General features: G+C 37.0%; 1 protein-coding gene across 1 annotated transcript in view; it reads left to right on the plus strand.

The window, feature by feature from the left end:
* The window catches only part of LRBA (LPS responsive beige-like anchor protein), a 357,700-nt gene that overhangs the window by 165,694 nt on the left and 174,973 nt on the right, over nt 1-17,033 (plus strand).

Here is a 17,033-nt window from a genome sequence, read left to right on the forward strand (position 1 = left end):
TTTGCCCTCAGTTGCTCCTGTAATTATGTTATAATTTACTATGTAAATTATTTTTGTGGGGGATATTTTTTGTGTACAAATCTAGGCTTTACAGTTTTTTGTTTTTTTTTTAAACAGAACTGATGACAGTACAAATTTTTCTTCTTTAAATAGTAGAAGGCCTTCAAAAAAAAAAAAAAAGTAGTAAATTGGCTGGAGCATCCTGTCATGACATAACATCATTAATTTGTTTCGTATTGTGTGGCCAATTTTGTTTCAGATAACTACATTTTAAAATCTGACATGTTTTTATCTTACTCTGGAATATCTGATATACCTGTATCTGTTCAGGCTGGGGAGCAGGGCTGTGTTGATACAATTTAAAGACAAAACACAAAAATAGTTATCTTTAGTTCATCTCTTATTGTACAGACTTGGAGTTTATAATATAGGCAAGGTAAATGCTGCACAATTTCTACTAAGTAAATTACCCAGTGACATGTTATTAAATATATGTGTAGTTAGGGGGCATTTAATATATTAAGAAATCATCTGAGAGGCCACTAAAGATTTAGCATGCTAGTGAAGAGAAAAAAATATTAAAAAATTGTTAAGAAATAAAAACCAGATCCAAACTAAAAAGAAATGTTTTCCTTACTTCCACTTCTTTTGTCTTTTACACACCATCTTTTCCAGCTAATTTCTATTATTTTACACTGTCTTTAGGCTGAGATTGAAGGATGAGTGTTGCAAATGTACTTCCACTGGGGAAGCAGTACCAGAGTGTGAAATAAATCAGGGGTGAGCCTTAATCTCTGGTTGTTGTGCAAAGTGTGGTGTGTGAGCAGTGCCTAAAGCTGTGCTGTGATCCAGCACATCAGTTGGATCTGAAGCTACTGAACCTCTGTCAGAAGGATGGGACTCTGTTAGGATTAGATGAAAGAAATGGTAGACAGAAGGTTTGAAAGTGAGAAAGATGCTGGGAATTAAGAACTGGTCATTTCTGTGGCACAGTATTCTTCCTGACACAAGAAGAATATGAGCCAGTTTAACTGATTTTTTTTTTCACTTTCTTGCTTGCTCATACCAAAGACTTGGTGTTTTGGCAATAGGAATTTCTTTGATGGCTATTTGAGATTTCAATGTATATAAATATGAATAATTATATATAATTTTGTATAAATAGATTTAGTTAGATATTATTGATAAAGGCCTTTACATACTTAAAAGCTGTGTAAGCCCTCAGAATTTAAACCACATTTCATATTCTTTTTGTTCCTCATTGGGGCAGAAAAGAGAAGTCTGGAGCAATGTAGTCTGAGGGTTTCTTGGTTTGCTAGATCTTTCCTAGAGTTCGTCATTGATTCCATATGTGCATCAACTGTCCAGCCTTCATGGTGAATGCTACCTTTTATCTTTAGGAAACCTTTAAGCAATTTAACTTTGCTCAGCATATTGTTCAGTAATAAGGAAGTAACATAAGGAAAGTGATTAAAAATATTGTTTTGTGTAAAAGAAATTTAACTACTTATTCATTCATTATATAAATATAGCTGTATCTATTACAAGTAATTCAATACCATTGAATTTGATTGACATAAATGGTTATTATCAGCATAGTTTAGTCTTGAGATAAATGGTTTTATCAAGAAACAAAATACTGATTTTCTTTATAAGAAACAAAGGAGGTAAGCTTCATTTTTGTTATTTCTAGTGTGCTTAGAGCACATAAGTAACAGGTTCAGAGGAGGAGTAGTCAAAAACATCACAGGTACTTCATATCATTTTCTTGCAACCTTAGCACTTCACCATGAACATTATAAATGACTGATTCTCCTTTAGGTTCTGACTTACTTTAGAATGATGTATGAAATAATATGTGTTTTGCATGTCCTGTTTGTAATGATAAAGGTCATATAGTATCATTTACATAATCTCCAGCCAGAAATGAACTCCAGCAATATCTTCTGTATAACATATACATTATCTGAGGTTTAAAACTCTCATTATTCATGAAAGTTAATTTTACAGTGGGTGTGAATGATCTATCTTACGACTGCTTTTTTGATCATTCTATAAAATAATATGAAGCAAAGCCTGCACAAATAGCAGGAAAACCAGTAAAGAGTGATGCATTTGCTTGACTCTGTGTATACCCGATTGGATCTTGATTGATGGCAATCATTTGTCTTTGTCAAAAAAAGGAGAAAAATTCAGACATTGAAATAAGAGTGCTATCAAACTTTCTACAATGGCAGAAAGATTCTATTAATGTAGCCTGAGAGTATTAACTGTCTCTGCTAGAAAATGATAAAGAATGTTAATTTTTTTTCTTGAGCATGTTTAAGTTGAAACTGCATTATTTTGTCAATGTGGGAGGACTGAAAAGGGGCATTCTGCAGATTTATGGCATGCTGGAATTGGAATTAAAAAGAAAAGGGTTAGTTACAAAAAAAGAGAGAAACAAAAAGCCAAACACAAGAGTCTAATCCTTCTGATTATGATTTTGCAACAAAACAATAAAAGTTTAAGTAGCACAGTGTCGTAAAATCCTTAATGCTGCATTCCTATTGATATTGAAGCTTTGAAGACTAACTTCAAAGGAGGGTGAACAAGAGCAAAAAATAGATATAAAATAAACAAAAAAAATTGACAAGCTTGGTTTTAGAAGTCCTTTTGTATGTCAGATCTAGGAATATTGACCCGTTACTTGAATGGGCTTTAAGGCAACTTCCTTATTAATGATACGTAGAAACACAAAGCATATGGCTGTGGGTAATTGTGTATTAAAGGGAGGGAAATGCTGTTACACTGTACAGTAATGCTTGCAAAGCAAGAATACTTTTTCTTTTTAAATAAAGGAATATATATATTTTTATGTATGTATAAACAAACAAAAAATTGAAAACACTGAAACCCCAAGGAGTTAATCACTGCATTTATTTTATGCCATTAATATTTGTGGGGTTTGTTATATGTCTGTAATGTTCTCTGGTTCTTAATAGCTGTGTTAAAATTTGATTACTGAAACAATATTTTCAAAATTATGAGCACACCAAATAACCTGCATGAGCACCCTGTCTACCCTAGGAAGGCAAATATTTTTTGTTCTTAAACTTCTAAAGAATAAGAAAACTGCAAGATTCAACCTGAATGTTTACTAGTCCTTGATGCACCCTTTAAAATAAATATTTGAGGGATTGTCATTTTAAGGACAGATGAAAGAAAGGCCATATCAAAACTGTGAACCATGGCCTGCAGTTCGATACAATACCCACACTAATGTGCTTTGTGGCCCTCGTCACTCATTTCAAAGGGTTTTTATGTTAGGTTGGTTTGGGGTTTTCTGTATTTCTGCATTGTGCTCCTAAAAGCACTGTCTAGCTTTGCCATACTGTAGTGTGTGTCAGATTAAGGCAGCAGGCTCCTGATTCAAACATTAAAAGGCAGCATAACCAGTGTTACCTGTTCTTGCTTAAAGACTCTTGTAATGGCAGCATTAAAAACATTTTGTATTAATTAATTTGTTAATTTCCATTAAGCCTTTGCTACTGCAGATGAAGATGCTAAGATGTCATTTTAGCTGAGTGATGGTATATTTATTCTAAATATTTTTTTATTGGTAAGGAGGTGAGACATGACTTGTATGAGTGAGATCTTTGCTGTTTTAAGGAGCAGCTGCAAGAGTACTTCATGGCAGGGAAATTTTGGAAGTGGAAATGCTGTGTCCAGTATTCACATACACACAGTATTCACTCCTCTTCTGAAAAATAACAAAGGAGCACCAGGCTAATATTGTAGGCCAGGATTAAGATTGAGGTCCAATTTTATGTGAGCAATAGAAACAGGATCATCACTTATATCACATTGCCTTAATATAGACATTATAGAAGAAATATTCCTTCCCTGCAGCTTTCTTTCTCTTCTTGTCTGACTGCATTTTCTGTCCTCCTTAATTCTTCATCAGATTTCTTCTCTGACCTTCTATTACTTTTCCTAGGGTTTTGTCCAGCAGACCTGGGTTTTGTCCCCCTTTATCTACTGTGATTCTTGTCCAGCTGATTCCCAATTCTGTGCTCTTTTCTGTGCTTGATCCCCAGCAGATGCATAATCCCTCCCCTCTCACGTTTATCTTCCATGACTTCCACATCAAGATGCTTTCTTTGGTACCTCATAGGCTCTTTGTCTCTCCTGTATCTGGTAAAATAATTTTCTTCTTTGTGCTGCTTATTTTGTTGGGGAGATAGCACTGATGAAAGATATCCACAACTTTCTTTGTCTCAATCTTTCTGGAGTAGCCACTTCAGAGAATTTTTGTTTAGAGAATATTTCAGAGGGAATTTTTTTTCTTATTATTGTTATTACTATTTATTTGTACTAGATAAAATTCTGGACAAGAGGAATTGTTCTTTGTTGTTCTTTGGGATTAGTGCCTGTTTGTCATGGACAGAACCCAAGGCTGTTCTTGGTGGGTTTGGTGCACTTGAGGTCAGAGTCTGGCTGTGATGGGGGCAGCCTGGGAGGCACAACCCAGGGAAAGATGGGCAGCATCTTCAAAGCAAACACCTACTGATTGTATACAGGCTGTGGGCTTCCAAAGCCTTTAGCATGGCCATGTTTGGCAGCTTTGTCCAGAAACAACCAGTGAAATATTTTGGACAAGAGCTTCTATGTGAGAAATGAACTGAAGTTCTCTTAACATAGCTGACTTTGACTTGACAAATTTTATTACCAATTATTAAAATATACTAAAGAGAAATTAAAATTTCTCCTCCAAATCCCATGCATTGTACTATAATCTTTGTGATGATTGCAAGTCTGTCTCTGTTCCCTTCACTGCCCCCTTCCCTCATGGGAAATTTTTGGGGAAAATACCATCTTGCAGCGATTAGTATTGAAGATAGGTTACTTCTATCATATGGTTTGGTAAGTAATCCGTAGCTATTGCTGTGATTTGCTGCTTGCCCATATAGCTTCACACATGTATTTCATTTCCAAAGTTAAGCAAAGTTATTCCCTATAAAGAGGGTGAAAGTCTAGATGAAAGCCATCTCTTTTGTGAAAACCATATTCTCTATCCCTCTTAGTGACTGGTACAACAAAGTAAATTTTAATGGTGCATGATACTGAAAATGAATCCTGTGACCTTGAGAAGCTGTAGCAGAAGATCAGGTTTTATTTGAGTCCTTTTGCCATTGTTTGTATTATTGTATCTTTAATTTTTAGTTGCAAACTGTAGTACAAGTAGCTGTGTGTATATTCTGTACTTGAGACAGTCCAAATTAGAATTCCTAAGTCACTTTAACCTGAACTGGTTTGTGTGTAAATTAACGTTTTTTATTCTTTCTAGGGCTCTGTTCATGAAAACATTAGTGTTTTGTAGTAATGGAAAACATTTCATTTTATCTTATCCTTGACATCCCTTAAAAACTACATAGGCTTTTTATTCTGAAAAGGAAAGTGAAAACATTCAATTTTCATGATGAAATGAAACAGTCTTTTCTTGATTTTAAGTGTCAGTCTGAATTGACTCTTCTGCCAGGAAAGAAGCTAATTGCAGAAAAGCCATGGTTTTCAAGTCAGTTACCACGACTTCTCTTTATGGGTGTTTTCTGTGATGGATTTAATATACTTGGTAAACAAGGTTTCTTGAAAAAGTTGTGTATCAAAAATGTATCAAAATGTTTGAGTTCTTTCATTTCTTTGTCATTGACTACTAAAAAATAATTTAGCTTAGTTTAGCAGGGACAATGCATTGTTATTTCTAAAGCTGAATAATGGAGAAAGGTGTGACTAGAGATAATTACAGATACAGTTTATTTATGCAGGAAGGAGATTATGTTCAGGGAAGAAAATGTGCATTATGGTGTAGTACACTTAAATTATGCTTATAAGTATCTGCACCATAATTTAGGAGTGGTGTGGTCTTAAATAATCTTCTCTGAAGAATTTGCATAAAACAAAAATTAACATCTCCAGCAAAAAAAACGTGGAGAATTGTATGATTATTACAGGGAACTCTTCTGTTCTCACATTTGCATTCCAGATTTTAAATAGGAAGTTTATAGTTTTGTTAGGAGTTTCTTTAGTACCTAAAGGATTTTTTTTTTCAGTGTCCCAGTAATAGTTTTTTGTGAACATTAGCAGTACCACATACTATACAGATACTTGGTTTATAAACACACTGGTTGAATTCTGGAGTCCAAAAATGAAGATTTCTGGAGAACTCTTAACCTGGGTGCTGAAGGTACACATTAGAACATTCCCAGAAATGTGCACAGTTCCACCTTCGTCTTTTCACTGCAGTAATTCTTCCCAAACTTGGGAATTGAGGGCATTGATAGTTGGATTTATTTGAAGTCATTATGGAAGAGTACTTGGAAGAGAAATGCATTAGGAGGAAGAAGGAGTATAAATAGACAAACCACATTAGACTCAGGAAATCCCCTGAGCTGAAAATAGTTGGAAACGGGCAGAGTGTTTGGGGAGAAGTTGCACACGATTGGATCGATCTTGCTCTTCCTTAAGCCACCACTGACATTTTGGGATGAGAATTTCAGGTTAGATCTCGGGTGAGAAGAGATGCAGACATTCCTGTGCCCTTTCTATCCTCTGAGTGCATTCATGTCCCTCTTCTGCAGGGCCAAGGAGCCCTTTGGGTGGTTGATGGCAGCACTGCAGTGATGGGTTTGCCTGCAGCATTGTGAGAGTTACCCTGGAGCCCCTGGTTCTCCACTTTAATAGGGAATTTCTTGGTGGTGCTGAGTTGTTTCCCATTGGGAGTGACAGTGTTGTTTCCATTTTGTTCTCCTCTGTGATTGGATTGCTGTGTTGAGAAGGACAACCTAATATTGAGGAAGTTGTTTCAATGTTAGGAAAGAACCTACAGAGGTATGTTGGTTTTCCTACTGTTTTGGTGGTTTGTGTATGTGGTTGTTTGGTTGGGGGGTTTTTTTGGTGAATTTGTCTTAAAGACAAGTAAAGGAGTAGCTAGATGAAGAGAGAGAAGCTGGAAGCCTTGCCAAGAGAAGTAATAACTGCCCTTAAAAAGAAATTTCATTCTTTTAAACATGTGTCTCTATGGATGCTAATGCAGAGGGGAAGAAGTTGTGGGTATTATGCTTGTGCTTAAATCACTGAAATAAAACAGGAAACATTTCCTCATTTGTTGCTTCTTAAGCTTTCATTTTTCAGTCCTTTTATCAATGCTGTTTTATAATGTTGGATTTAACATTCAGTATTAATCTTGAGGATAAAGTAGGAATATGTGGAGGAAATATTACAGTATCTCTCGTATTGATCGGTCCTGGTGTTTCTTACCAAGTTTTCTGTTGCTGCATTTCTCTCTTGGCATACCTGTGGAAAAGAACTTGCATCTTTTCAGTTAGTAGCTTCTGATGTGTCAGTGTACAAGGTTTAATCCTGGGCTCAGCCCTTGGATTACTCTGTCAAAGGAACCTTGGGTGGTTTAGCACTTTTACCATTGCTCATTCTTTACTGCAGTAGTGCTTTGGTAGGTTTTGCAACATTGATAAGGATGGCTTCCCCACTTCTTTTTTGTAAATGTCATGAGGGCTTCACAACATTCCTGGCCCTTGGGGCATCAGTGGATCTCAAGAGACAGTTCAATAGCTTAAATAATTTTGATAGGACCCTGTCAAGTAACAGTTTTGAGCTTGCCCCCTTCTGCAGGGCCTATGAATTGCCAACCTTTTGTCTCCTGCTTTGTTGATCACATAGAACAGAATAGGTGTGTTTGCAGTTTACCATTTCCTTTTTTTAAACCTTCAGTAAATACAGAATTCTCTGTGTGGCCCAGGAAATAGTGTTTCATCATAATCCAGTTCTGTTTTTTTTTGGTTTTTTTTTTTAGAGATAGTTTGTGAGGCTTTCAAGGGAGAAATTTATTTAATAAGTTAAGCCTTTTTAGAGGGAGTTGAATCCTGTTGCTGTTTCCAAGGATGTTGGGCTAGTATGGAAACAGGAATCTTGCTCCATGTGCTTCTCAGTGGTCTTGCTGCCTTGTGCTTATTGTTTCCTGTCTCAGAGTGCAGTACAATGTTTGCAGTTACTTCAACTCTCTCTTACATGTGTTCCTGCAATCATCACACTATGAAGTCATTTCCCAGATTTTGCTCTCCTCAGATTTTAAATCCTGAATTAAATCTCAGACGGAAGTGGTAACCTTTAAATCAAATCATACTTGATTTTTTTGGATTTTGATTGGAATCTTTTTTTGAAAAGCTTTGATTTTAATTGTATCAGAGAGTAGAAGAAATACAGGTGATTTTGAAGTCGGGTGTCTCTAAGGCTGCAATATCTTAACCTGCAATCTGAATTGAGAATTCCTTTCCCAAGATGCTGTAGCCAAATGTGCTGTGAACCTTAGAGAGCTGCCTGCTCCCCCTTCCCTAATTTCAAGCAGAGGTACAGGGATGTTCAAATTCTTTCATGATTAAGCAAGAGGTTCAAGGGGGAATTTCCTTGTGTGTCCCCAGACGAACTCAAATTCTGTCCATAATAAAAATATAAAAATTAATGTATTTTTGATATTTAAGCATTTAGAGGCCTCAGTTTGTCTTCCCTTTGTTCTATGTTTAAAAAAAAAAGTTGTACCTAAGTCTCAGCCATTTTTGTTGTTCCTCTCTATGGTGGTTGTTTAATTGCTGACTTAATTTGGTTAATAGATAGTAATTTCAAAAAACCCAAATGAAACCAGAACAAACCCCCCCAAAACAATCAAAAAACCCAAAAACCCTAAAAAAATCAAATAACCCCCCCCCAGTTACTTTAGATCTTTCTGCCAGAGGACTCAGAAAAAATATATACAAAAGAGAAAAAAACAAAAAGAACTTCCTGTAGAAGAACATAGAGCAGAAAGGTATTTATTAAATCAGAGGGGTGCACTATTACATTTTTATGGAAGCAAGAAAAGTATCCAGCTGTTAAGAGAGCTATAAAAAAAAAGATACAGGTTAGCCACAGCTCTTAAAGTGTAGATATATGGGAGTGTGATTTCATCCTGTTTCTCCTAGAAGAGATGAAATGTTTGCAGCAGGTCAAATCTAAGAGTTTTGGGAAAAGCTTTACTGTAATTTCTGTGTTTAATACTTTTGGGGTCAAACAATGTACAAACAAAATCACAGAACTGACCAAATTTTCTTGTTTGGATCAAAAGTTGATCTGTATTATATCCACAAATGCTGAAAGATGATGATGTCAAATTCCAAGCTACTAAAATGAATTAATCTTAAGCATAATATTTCAATGTACATTATTCCTCACAGAAAACCTGCTGTTTCTGTAATTAGTGGGAAAATAAATAGTTACTTCTTCTGCATGTGCTTAAGGTGAAAGCATCAGAACCAACAGGAATAGCTAAGGAGATTAAGATTGTCCTGGCTCCTTTGTCATATTGTGTCCATCAACATTTATTCTTACAATTTGTTGCTCATTTTGGCAAGGAAGGGGTGACAAGTACTGCAGACTAAAATTCCACATTATCAGACAAATAGCAAAAAGCCTCCAGCAAGATGCAGCATAGCTATTTTTTGTATATTGTGGGAATTGTTATTTTCAATATGAATAGCAGTTTATGGGGTCTGTACGAGCTGTAGTTACTTTGCAAAACAAATGTTGTTGACTGCAGTCGGGTATAGGATATGTGGGATTTGCAAAGATTTATGAGCAACTAAGCCAAAGCATCCTGCTGCAAATTTGCTATATGTTCATCCTTCCATGTCTAAATCATGTCTGAATTAATTTTTCTGAAAGGCAGAAGAAAGTTTTCCTGTTAACTTCTGGCAGAAAAGTGGAGTAGTGTTCATTTCAGTTAATTTATAATTAATCTTGGCAGAAATGCAACATGGATTGAACTGTGCCTCGTGGTGACGTCTTTGGAAGTGCAGCTTTATGTTAGACTGATCATAATAAGATCAGCCTAAGATAAGATAGTGATTGCAGAAATACATGATTAGAACTGTACCATGTACTTAAGTGAGCCCTCTTTGAAGTATCAGTGTGCCCTGGAATGCCAGCACTTCAAAGAATGCTCCAAAAAGCTGGGACTGTGGCTAGCTACCAAGGGGTTAATAAAGATCAAAGAAGAGCCTACATAAACTCATACATAAACAGAAACTGTTTTTAAACTGGAGGTTAATAACACCATTATCTAGGACAGCAGCACCTTAAAGGTGGGCTTGTCTTCCCTGACATGGTGCTTTATAGTGCGTAAAGGGAGACTGAAACATTTATAGTCAACATTTTTTCTGCATTGCTTTTTAAATGAGGAATTCAAAGCTTGTCAGTGCAGAAAAGAGTGTCTGTGATATCTGAAATTGGCATTGTTCTTCTGGTTTTGTTTGCATGCTAGTTAGGTGGGAGTTGATTTTCAGTACGATTGCATGAGAACACAGAAATCAGGAGTCCTGGGCAAGGAGTCATAGCTGAGCTGCCTAATGAGTAGGCAAAGAGATAATCTCCTATTTACTGTATCAAAGCATACTAACAGCATTTCTACTAGAAATTTTAAAATGCAAAATCTAGGAATTGCATATCTGTGCTGTTTGTACTGTTGTGTTTATATGGGGAAATAGCATGAAACATCTGTTAAGACTTCCCTTGCCGATGTTCCCTTCTCCTCTACAGTGGGAGCACCTGAGGTTTAAACTGTACAAAAGTCCCCTACAACTGTGCTGAGTCCTTGCACATGTTGTGCCTGAGGTTCATGGCCTGCTTTTCACATCTCTTTCTTCTGAAAGACTCAAAGAAGAACGCTGCTCTCTCTTCAGCAAACCCAGGAATCCCCCCTCCACACTCACCTTTTGATAAAACTGAAACACAGATAAAGGCAAAGGTCCTTTTAGGAAAAAAAATAAATTCCTTTACAGACAAAGCGAAATGTTTTCTTGGAGAAGGGTTAGAAGTAGTAAACAGACTATGCTGTTGTAATGGATTACATTAGTGTTCTGCATAATTGATATTATGCCAAAGAAGTTGTACTCAGTGGCCTTGGGCCTTTGTAATGACCAGTTCCTGTTACTGCAGCAGTAACTGTGGCAGAGATTAAGAGCCTGCCTGCACAAGCTTTTTTTCTTAAAGATTCCCAGGTTTTTCTATTTGTGGAAGTCTTTATCCTGAAACTATATGAGGAGAAAATGAAGATAACATGAAAAGGCTGAGATTCTGTTTAATATTAGAGTATAATTCAGGATATGTCTTTTTGATATTCTTCCTCGTCCTTTCCTTTCTTCCTCTCACCTGCACATCTCTTTCCCTTACTTTTATTCATATAGTATTGCTGGTGAGGCTGCAGGGTGAATAGGTCACTGATATGAAACAGAATAAAAACAATGAATTCTAATAATCTTAGCTGGTTACTGTGATTTGGTTTAGAGTGGCCACACAAATGCTTATGTGAATTCAGCTGAGAGAGGCAGAGGGAGTTGAACAGTAACAGGTTGGGCCATTGAAGAACATATAGACATAGGTAATGTAGACAGCATTTCCAAAGACCTCAATGCACTTATCAGGATTTAATTAATCTTTAATGTCCTGAAGTAGGTACATTATCAGGGAAGTGCTGTGAAATACACACAAAGTATAGATGACTGAGTTATATTTTAGCTGCATCTTTGGCTTAATATTAATCAAATCTTTTCCTGTATGCTTTGGTAGTACAGGCAAAGTGGGAATCAGGTCGGGAACCTGATCACAGAAAAAGTCATTTTCCCTACTGCATCAGTACTCTAATTTGCCATGTGGCAAACACTTGTGCATGGGATCTCTGCATGAAATGTAGAACTGGTAGTGCTGCTGAGAACTTGCCTGTTAATGTCATCAGTGTTTGCTTTGCCATCATCAAGGTCAATGTTTTATTTTCCAAAGTGTGTTATATATTTTTTTTATTATGTAACAGGTCAGTAATATAACTAGATATGTACAAAATATTTTTTAGATAAACGTTTATTAACATGTGGCTAGTAGTATGCTCAATGTGTGGTCTGGTGTAACTTGTTTTTTTTTAGATCACAATTTGGGAAAGCTCATTACATGTGTAATTGCATTAGAAAATGTTTCACTTGCTTTCTGAAATTGCATTTTATTGAGTCAGTGAGTGGAATATTTTGCATTTTACTATTACATCCAAAATATGAGATTCTCGTTAATATGCTGGACATCCAGCTGGATGCAATGGAACTGCAATGGATTTCAATTTGCAAGATCAGGCAGCCTCTTGCATTACAAGATGCCCTGCAGTCTGCTGGAGGTACTGCACCACAGGTTTTGCAGTATTTTCCAGACCTTCAGCACTTTTATCTTTGGATTGACAATCAAATCAATGCTGAGAGATAAACAGATTGAGGGCAGCCCTGCCTAGAGGGGCTTGGAGATGCTGGTGGAGGAGAAGCTGGACATGACCCAGCAATGAGCACTCACAGCCCAGAGAGCCAAATGTGTCCTGGGCTGCATCCAAAGCACCATGGGCAGCAGGGGAGGGAGGGGATTGTGCCCCTCTGCTCTGCTCTGTTCATAGCCCCCCTGCAGGGCTGCATCAGCTCTGGGGTCCTCAAGGTGAACCTCTTGGAGTGAGTCCAGAGTGCCATGAAGACCATCAGAGGCTGGAGCACCTCTCCTGTGAGGAGAGGCTGAGAGAGTTGGGGCTGTTCAGCGTGGAGAAGGCTCCAGGGAGACCTTCCAGCACATTCCAGTACCTAATGGGGCTACAAGAAAGGTGAAGGGGGACTTTCTACAAGAACGTGTAGTGACAGGACGAGGGTAGATGGCTTCACACTTAGAGACAGGTATAGGTTAGATAATGAGAGGAAATTCTTCACTGTGGGGATGGTGAGGCACTGGTAAGGTTGCCCAGAGAACTTTGGATGCCCCATCCCAGGAAGTGGTCAAAGCCAGGCTGGATGGGGCCTTGAGCAACCTGGTCTAGTGGGAGGTGTCCCTGCTCAGGGCAGGGGTTTGGAACTGGATGATCATTATGGTCCCTTCCAACCCAAACAGTTCTGTGATTCAAATGCAAATGCTTATTGTTGGGGTTTTTGTAGGTTTGTTTTTGTTATTTGGTTTCTTTATTTGAGGAAAATGTTTGTGTCTATTGCAGAAGATATCTAGTTGGAGTTCTTGAAACATTTCAGATGAAAATGTTACCTAGAAGCAAAAGTTACCTAGATACAGCCCAAGAAGCGTTCCTGAACAGTGCTAAAATAATCTGGTTTATCTTTCCTTTAAAGTTAGGCACCACTATTTGCATTCTTTGATTGTTTTTTTGTTGTTTAGAAAGAGCGCCTGATATTCTGCATTTGATGAGCTATTGCAACCAAAGTGTGTGATAAATTATAACCAGAAGTTGGAGTAGACATGCAGTTGGTGATGGAGATATCATGAGCTGCCTTCTTTTAGATTTCCTTTCAGATCTGTACTGTTGTTCCTGATGCATCAGTGGTGTTGCCACTCTGTTTTTGGCTGTCTATGAAACTAATTTAGCCTAAGTCTCTGTGTTTGAGCATCTACACCTTAGGAATTGTCATCACTGATTGATTGCCTTGCTGATGGTCTTAGTGAAGAGACCAAGGATTGATTAGGTTTGGAGATTGACTCACCTGCTTAACTCTACCATGAGAGTTCTGACAAGGAGTGTGTAATCTCAAAATTTATCTTGGTATCTTCAAGAAGGCTTCTCTTCTTTTTAAGTTTGTTGTGACTGCCTTTTGTGGAAGTGGATTTTCTTGCCTTTAAGGTTAAAAAGCCTTCTAGATAGAAGAGGTCTTTTGGAGCTCTAGCCATCCTCAGTCTCTGAAGGTTTCTATAACATTGTGTTCTTTTGCCGTTCTTTCAATTTCTTTTTCTTTTCTGTTGTGTATTTATTTATTTCCTGCTTCAGTCATTTAAGGATCTGAGTGGGGTCTTCTGTGGTGTGCTAAAACCATCCTCAGTTAAGTGGTAGCTTGAGTACAGCCCTAAGACCTCTCAAAATGTTGCTTTTGTAGGTTTGCATTTTCTTTCCTCATCCCTCCCTCACACAGCCCCTTTACAACTGGTGTGCTGACTGTTTCTTTTCTGGGATGACAGAAAATCTCAAAATACACAGTGGGTAAGATGTTACAAGAATTAATTCTTCAGCAATTGCATGATCCTCTCATTGTTCTCTGGTATGGCTTAGATTCAGTTTAAATCTATAAGGGTATGAGGACTAATAGGTGGTTTCCATGCCTAAAATACCTTTGCTATGACACCATAATAAAACTAGTACAGCAGTTGGTATGTTTTGTCTCCAATTGTCCTAATCTTTGAAACTGGTAGGAAATACAAGTTTCTTGTTCTGAGAGTGGAGATAAATGAGTATTTAGATTTTTCCTCACTGCCCACAGTGAAGTGACTTATTTTTTTCATGACACAAAATCGTGAGGAAGCAGATTATATTGGTCATTTAAAATTTGATCTCATCTCTGTACAATTTCATCCATGAAGTTGGGTGCATGGGAATGAGAGGGGGGTTTTCTCTCCACTCTGAGTAGATAGCTTGGTAATTTGGGAAACTGTTGGAAAAATAAAGCAATATAATGGTTATGCTATTTGAATAAAACACTTAATATAAAAGCTTTGTTTCCATTCAGTCAATATTGTTACTAAGGAGCCACTAATTACTGTGTATCATGTTGGAGGAGGCCCTGACAAATCCATGCAAATTGTATGATTTATAATTTATAAATCCCTGATCCCCTGAGCGATGTTGCTCTTGCATTTAGACTAATTAAGTACTTAGGTTCATCGATCCAGTCCATATAGCACCTTTAGTCCATATGGCAGCCTTTACTGCAGGGCCAGGAGCTCCTGTTGCCAAATTCCCCTGTAGATGCTGTAGTGTCCCCAAAATCTGCCTCCTTGGCCCTTTGCTTCGCAATCCTTCAGTCTGCCAGCAGTCAATTCTGCCCAAATCAGAGCAATATTTCTCTCTGTCTCCCCCTGGTTGCAGAGGTACAAGGTATGGTACAGCATTGCCTTTGGGGATGGGACTGCTGTGGTTAATTGCTCTTACCAGTAAGGCAGTGTGCTGGATTAGCTGTGTGGTGTACTGGTTTATACTGGTTCTAATATAAACTGGTTTATATTGGTTCAAAAATGCATTTTTCCCAGTAGCTGCCCTCAAAAATGGCTCACTTGTAACAGTTAGTCAACACAGGTGTTTATTTTTGGCTTTGCAGGGTTTTGTTGGGTGTTTTTCTATGTGATAATTATATTTTTTTTCTCCTCATAATGCAGTGGTTACCAGTACTTACAAATACTAAAAGAAGCAGTCTAATAGTGGTTATGTAGTTGTGTGTGAATAATCAGTGCACCATTGAAGGAGATAGAATCCTATGCAAATTTCATATGCAGAACTGAAAATAAAAGCAAGGGGCTAAAGATATATTATGTTTCAGGATAATATTTCATGCCTGATCATTGTTACCTATTTTCCTAGTAATTTTAGCATAGTTTCATAATGTGCTATAATTGTAATTGTTACCCAGAAGAATGGCATCACTTAATTCTATCAAAACTGCGGCCAGGCAGATGAATGACAAATTAATAATTTACCATCTTTGCATAATACTGTAGCCCAGAACAGCAGAAGGATTGATGGCAGAAGAGGTTAACAAATTTTAGCAGCTTCCATTAGCTTTTCATTGTCATATGTTTGTGGTGCCGACTGAAATCAGCTTTGTAGGAGATCCCAGTGCAGGGAACTAATTACTCGTGCCCATTGCCACCCTGATGAATAGACCCTCATTGGATCATTCCCCTGAAGACGAGGAGCAGGCTGTGATTCACGACTGCATCCTGCCTGATATTTGATAATAATTTTAACAGATAAATGTAGGAAGGCAGAATGATGAAGTGCCTATCCATGCTCTACGACTATCAAAGGCATGCACATAGCCAGCTGTGTTCTGCCTTTTTTTTTTTTTCCTATAATCACTAATGGAGAATTTTAAGTTATTAATCGACCTTTGAATAAACCCATATCTTGCTGTATTTTGTAGTTTTTCTTTGGTTAATTTTTCCAAAATCATTGGATCTTATAATCAGAACAGCCTAATTTTAGCACAACTGTAATACAGACAAGTGTGAAAATTAGATACTGGGGAATTTTATTCCAATACTTCTGTATTTTTCTGAAATTAAGCCATTAGGAAGATGAATGGTAGCAATGCATTTCTTTGGTGTTAGAAATAGGTATATAATTTTAATGAAGAATGCAGAGAGCTTCCATTTTGATAAAATTATTTTCAGTCGGAATTTTTAATATCCACAGATCATGTTTGATAGTAATGTTATGCAATTCATTCTGGCTTTTGTTACTACTCTTTTTGGAACCTTGATTTGTCATAAGTAAAACTAATTTCTGCCTTTAAAACTCAGAACTGTGAATGTAGATACCAAGTGTTTTTAGCATTGTTATCTGTAAATTAGTTGTGCCTATTCATTTGTCAGTGTTGGCAGGTATACTTTCGATTAGCTCCTGGATCAGAAATGGAATATATATATCTACATTTCATCTATTGTTTTAATATTGGATATGTAAACAAAGTCTGTGCTTTTTAATCTGAATGTACACATTGTCAGGGTGTCATGGCTATTCTATGCCTCAGGTATTTTCTGTTTATTTGCCATACCTGAAATTGGCATTTTCTGTACATTCTGTGGGCTAAAACTCTGTTTTACAGTGACATTCATCCATGATCATCTAAACAGATAGTAGCTGGCACTTATATATGGCCATATTAAAAAGATCTATGTATATTTGGAGTGTAAAATGGGAAATAATGAATTTGATATAACCTTTTCTAGGTGTAATTTTTAAAAAGCATGCTTTCTATGTAGCAATTATTACACATCATAACATGTAGTTTTTAATTAAATGTAAAAACACAACTACATAAACCAGAAATGCAATCTGATTTGGTTGAAAATAGATTGCTGTTTCACTCTCCTGGAATGGTTTATTTAAAAACAGTAAATGGAAAAGAAATGCATTTTCTCGTGTTGTTCTAAGCCTC

Source organism: Oenanthe melanoleuca, chromosome 4 (assembly GCF_029582105.1).
Source record: "Oenanthe melanoleuca isolate GR-GAL-2019-014 chromosome 4, OMel1.0, whole genome shotgun sequence".
NCBI lineage: Eukaryota > Metazoa > Chordata > Aves > Passeriformes > Muscicapidae > Oenanthe > Oenanthe melanoleuca.